Source organism: Manis pentadactyla, chromosome 1, assembly GCF_030020395.1.
Source record: "Manis pentadactyla isolate mManPen7 chromosome 1, mManPen7.hap1, whole genome shotgun sequence".
Lineage (NCBI taxonomy): Eukaryota > Metazoa > Chordata > Mammalia > Pholidota > Manidae > Manis > Manis pentadactyla.
Window position 1 is genome coordinate 71,739,660 of NC_080019.1, and position 6,000 is coordinate 71,745,659.

Below are 6,000 nucleotides of genomic sequence, written 5' to 3' on the forward strand. Positions count from 1 at the left end.
TTAAAAAAAGGACTTTTTCTGCTCTTAAAATGAATAACATTTAATCAAGATATGCTATTCTAAAATTATTTTTCTTTTTATCAACTATTTCTCAATTTGAAAATGGTTTCAAAGGCAGAATTTAAAGAACTGTGAGCATGAACTAGTAACTGTATCATACTGTTCTAACACCGTCTGCATACTTAACCACCCCTCCCTCCACCATTTCTTGACATTAATTACATAGCTATCTCCATCCTGTCGGATGCTACATTCAGTATTTGTGGCATCACTTGAAGCTACATTGGGCTCTGTAAAATAAGCAGAGGTTGAGTTCACAGGCAGGCAGATACCATCAGTTTACAGAAGAAATTTAGATAAACAAATGTGAACTCTTTGAGGACAGAGGCATCTCCGTCCTATTCATCTTCCTACCTTTCCCCCATTCAACCCTGGTTTTCCCATAACCTACACATAATAGGAATTCAATGAATGTGCATCGGAAGAATGAAGGAATGAAGTATTCAGAACACTGGGGATCAGCAATCTGAATTGTGTTCTTGGCTTCCTCATTGATACATGACTTGGGATACAACTCAATCTTCTCTCCAATCATAAGTAGATAAAAAATACTGTTCTTATGTTCCACAGTGAAAATCTGTACTAAATATCTGCAAGCCAGATTTCCCCACCATATAGTTTACTATCTTAACTCTTAGCTATGTTTTACAAATCCTATCAGGAATGCTTTCACTGATTTATTTATTTTGTATTCTGCTGAGCCTGCTCAGCACAGTGTCTTCAGGAAGGTCTCCACGGGACACCCTCAAAGACCGCTTCCTTGCATGGCCTCCAGGCTAGCTCCTAATCACAGTGACCTGCACCTGGTAATCTCTACTCTGTTAAATGGTCGCCTCAGATATTTCTTGTGTCCTCTTTCTGAACTGAAGGACTCAGTTCCTTTAGAAAGGGAACTGGTACTTACTTTGTGACCTCCAGTTAGTGCTTTGTAGACAGCAGATCAAACTGCAGGTATTCAATAAATGTCTCCTGCTGATTTAAATGGAGATTAGTTTGCTTTTGTAAATGTATGCAATGATATAAAAGACAATAAAAGCTGGCCAAAATGATGGCCAGATGAAATTTAGCTTAATTCTAAACTCAGTTATGGAGCAATGACTTTGTCTTTGGAAGAGCTCGTGATTATTGTTTCCTATGTAGAAATGGTACCAGTCCTATTTTTATTAACATATACTCTTAGTTTTATTTTCCCACATGATTATAATCTTTGTTAGCTGTATGACCAGCCCTGATGATGAAAGTTCTATTTTTCTGGGTTTATGGCAGAGTTGAATATTTTGTAAATATCAATAGAAAATTATCACAAAGATGACTATTTCATACACATGGGTAAAAATGATCTTTGTTATTCATAGATGACATTTTAGGAATGGCAAGGCAAAAGATGATGAAGCTAGGTTTACTCTGCTGCTAATGTCTGACATCGTCCAGTGTCCTCCCAAAGGGGAAGACAGTTTTATTCTGCACGTTTAAAAATGCTAACGTTTAAAACTGAGCTCAAAACAAACATATTCACCTTTCTGGCCATGGGCAAAATATGTCTTTTTTCTGGCCTGAAACACAGATCCACATCCCACATTTACCAGCTCATCCATAATAAATAACTGCAGGGTGGCTGGCTGCCCAGGGGGAGGACAGCGGTTTGCTTTCACCATCATACAGAAGCACGAGGCAATGCTCCCTTGAAGAAGTGGCTCAAGCCACTGCTGTTTCTGCTTTTCACTTCCATCGAGGTAGAGCTCCTCTATGTTCCCTGTGTCTATACAGAATAAAAAGCATTTGTTTTACAGTTAAACATTTACCAATATGAAATCCAAACTTTATGTAGAAAAGTCAGACATGCATCTTTTTAAAGCAAATGTTTGCTACCAAAACTATTTTGAAACAGAATAGTAAACATAATTTACAAAGGAAGTATGCCATAAATAGTTGCAAGTATGTGGCATTTGGTGCACATTTATTCAACTTGTTCTGACTCACAGAAGCTTGTCCACTGTAACTCAATCAGGCCAAAGGAAAACGTTTGTCTGCTATCTTGCAAATATGCTCTGCTAGAAGTGAGTGCAATGTTCCTGGGGACCAATTATCATTACATATTCTTCTGAGGCTCCAGTTCCTCAAACACACCCTGGGCTTTCTAACTCCCACATGTTTTCTTGGCCAGGCCTTCTTTCAAGTGAAATTCTTCCCCATCATTCCTAAGCAAATTCCTGCTTCTGAACCACTTCCCTTGTGAAGAAGCTGACGACTGGGTCAGAAATATTTCCTTCCTCTGAACTCACATAGTAATTATTGTCCCTTTACCTCTAATATTGTTCTTACTTTTGTGTACCCCATACCACCTAGAAAAGTACAAGGTCATACCTCAAGGATGCTAAACACAGAATCTCTGCCCTGGACAGAAAATGACAGTAAGTAACTATCTAAAACCTTTCCCTTGAATACTGATTACCTATAAGAGTTTGAGAGAGAATTTTTCAATATCATCTCTTAAATGACTTTCAGGATAGTAACTGAAATGCTTACCGCAATTGAGTTAAGTCTAAGTTAAGTCTCTCAGAACATGTTTGTATTCTGTTTAGACACTCTTAACAGAAACAAGTTTATATTAAAATGCACAAAATTCCTAATAATTCACATACACTTAATTTTTTTTCTACTGAGGGAGAAAATGAGATCCTATTTTTAACTTTGAAAAAGTTACAACTACATTTGCTTTATATCGGATCACAATATAAAATATATTTCTTACTATGAATAGCAATAAAAAAAATCCTAAACAAAGGACTACCAGTTCTCTTTCCATAAAATTATGCCACCTATGTGAACATGATGTAATAGCCTCACACAAATGAGATGGATGCCTGGAAACCCTATGAACAGATTTCTTTTATAATAGCCTCATAATTGGATTAAAATGTAGTGGAGCAGTAATTTGATAAGTCAGTGTTTTGAAGAGGGCAAACCACATCAGGGACAAATTCAATTATCACCAAAAGGCTGTGAACTAGTTCCTTCATCCTTCCAATTATTCAGGCTAAAGCCCTTGGAGACATCCTTGACCTCTTCATTAATACCCCATATCCAATCAGGAAACCCTCTTGGCCCTGCCTTCAAAATATATTTAGAATCTTTTCACTTCTCACCCCTTCCACAGCTACTACCCTAGAACAAATCATCCTCTCTCACCAGCATTACTGCAACAGACTCCCTCCTTCCTTCCTTCCCTCCTTTTGTCCACACTCAGCATATCAGCCAAAGTGATCCTTTTAAAACTGAAGTTACATCTTGTCACTCCTCTGCTCAAATCTCCAACAGTTTCCCATTTCACTGAAGGTATGAGCCCTTAACTGCCCTATAAGAAGCAGCATATAAGGTCCTGTTCTCCTACTACTCTTCTCCCAGACACACTGGCCTCCTTGGATATTCCTGAAATACAACAATCACATTCTTGCCTTAGGCTCTTTGCATTTTCTGTTTCCTCTGTTATGGAAACTCTTCCCCCAGATTGCATGGCTAACTCACTCACTTTAATTCTTTGTGGAATGTCATTTTCTCAATAAGGCCTGTTCTGCCCATTCTACTTTAAATTGTAATCCATATTCCTGTCCTCCAGAGTTTCAGAGCTCCCCTACCCTGCTGGGGTTGTTCTTCCACAGCACTTTTCATTTTGAAACTTACTACATATCCTACTCATTTAGTATATTTATTATTTATTTTTGTCTCTTACCATTAGAATATAAGCTCCACGAGGGCAAGAATCTTTGTGTATTTTATTTCTTGATCTATGCCAAATAGGTAATCAATAAATAATTGGTGAATAAATGGAGATGTTGAGGCTAACCAAAAGATTTGGAATCTCTATCCATTTCAATTAGCCATAGAAATATCCAGTATCTGGAAGACCCTGAGAAAATATGGAGGAATGGGGAGGCAAGGCAGAAACCTCCTCCCACTTACACACCAAGGAAGCAGCTATAGCAAACAAAACTAATCCTGCAAATGACCTGAAGACTGCAGAACAGACATCCACACCTGGTGAAGAAGAGAAGACCACACAGAGAGGGTAAAGTGGCAGAGCCAAGACTGATTGGGACCCAAGCCCTTTGCCCATCCCAGCCCACAAGTGAGAAGGAGAGGAACAGAGCAGAGAAGGGATAAGTGCTCATGAATCCTGCACACCTTGACCATGGGGATTTTCTCTGGGAACACATTGAGTCCACAGTGCATTGGGCTTTGATGATAATGGGGTTGGACATGAGGGAAAGTTGGAGCATTCTGAAAGGCTAAGACTCCAAACACTTGTAGAGGACAGGCATCCTCCTTTGGTCCCACTGAGACCCAACACAGCAGCAGCAGTTTGAAAGATTTACCAGCAGTGGGAAGTGTGCCAGAAGAGCAGGGGGTGGACACAGCTCTATCTGGAGGAGAAAGACCAGGTGGACTATGCTTCCGCAGCCCTCCCTCAGCCCAACTGAGGGGTGGTCATGGGAGCCAGCCCCAAACGTTCCATCACCCTCACTGGTGGCTCAGCACCCCCAGTGGTGCTCCCCTGCACACTTGTTCCACCCACCCCACAGCCCCAGCAGCTGCCATTGCTTCCCAGCAGGCAGAGGGTGCCCCCACTAACAATGATCCCAGAAGAAGCAATACCACAGGGCTCACAAAGGTCACAGATGCCAAACAAGATCAGCCACTGCCAGCAGAAAGGCAGCGCTTCCCACAGTCCCCCAGCAGCAACTGTGGCTCCTTCACAAAGCCAGGCACAGGTTAGCAAAGAGTCCTGAGCTTCTGGGCACCAGAGGATGCCTTCCTCATAAAGCCATTACTCTCTAGACAAGGAGGCATAGCAGACCTATTTAATATGAATGAAGAAACACAGAAACCCTGACAAAATGAGGAGGCAGAGGAATATGTTCCAAACAAAAGAACATGATAAGACACCAGAAAGAGGGCTAAATGATATGGAGATCACCAGTTTCATCTTTATCAAGATTTCAAAGTAACAGTCATAAAATTGCTCACTGACCTGCAGAAAAAAATTGATGATCTCAGTGAAAACATCAACAAAGAGATAGAAGATTTGAAAAAGAGCAACTCAGAGCTGAAGAATTCAATAACATGAAAAATGTGATGGAGGGAATGGATAATAGATTGCTGCAAATAAAGAAGGCAATCAATGAGATAGAAATTGGAGAAGAAAACAACAAAGATGAGGAACAGAGAGAAAAAAGAATTTCTAAAAATGAGAGGATGCTAAGAGAGCTGTGTGTCAACTCCAACTGAAACAATATTTGCATAATAGGGGTACCAGAAAGAGAGAGAGAGACAAAGGAGAAGAAAGTCTCTAGGAAGAAATAACTGCTGAAAATATCCCCAGTCTGGGTAAAGAAATAGACACTTGGGTCCTGTAAGCACTGAGAACCCCTAACAAAAAGAACCCCAGGAAGACAACACCAAGACATATAATAATTAAAATGGTAAAGATTAAGGATAAGGAGAGAGTATTGAAAGTAGCCAGAGAGAGAAAAATGATTATTTATAAGGGAAACCTCATCATGCTATCAGCAGACTTCTCAGCATAAACTTTATAGGTCAGAATGGAGTGGCATGAAATATTTAATACACTGAAATGGAAGAAATTACAACCAAGAATCCTCTACCCAGCAATATTATCATTCAGAACTGAAGGAGAGAGTAAAAGATTCCCAGATAAATGAGAGTTAAAAGAATTCATCACCACTAAACTGGCCTCACAGGGTATGTTAAAGGGACTTCTGCAGATGGTAATGTTCTTAGGCCTAAATATCTTTTATCAGTGAAAATAAGCCCACAGTAAAGGTAGTAGACCAATTACTTACTAAGCAAATATGAAGTTAAAAAAAACCCAAAAGTAGTAAAATCAAGTATACACAAATTCAGCCAAGGGATACACAAAAA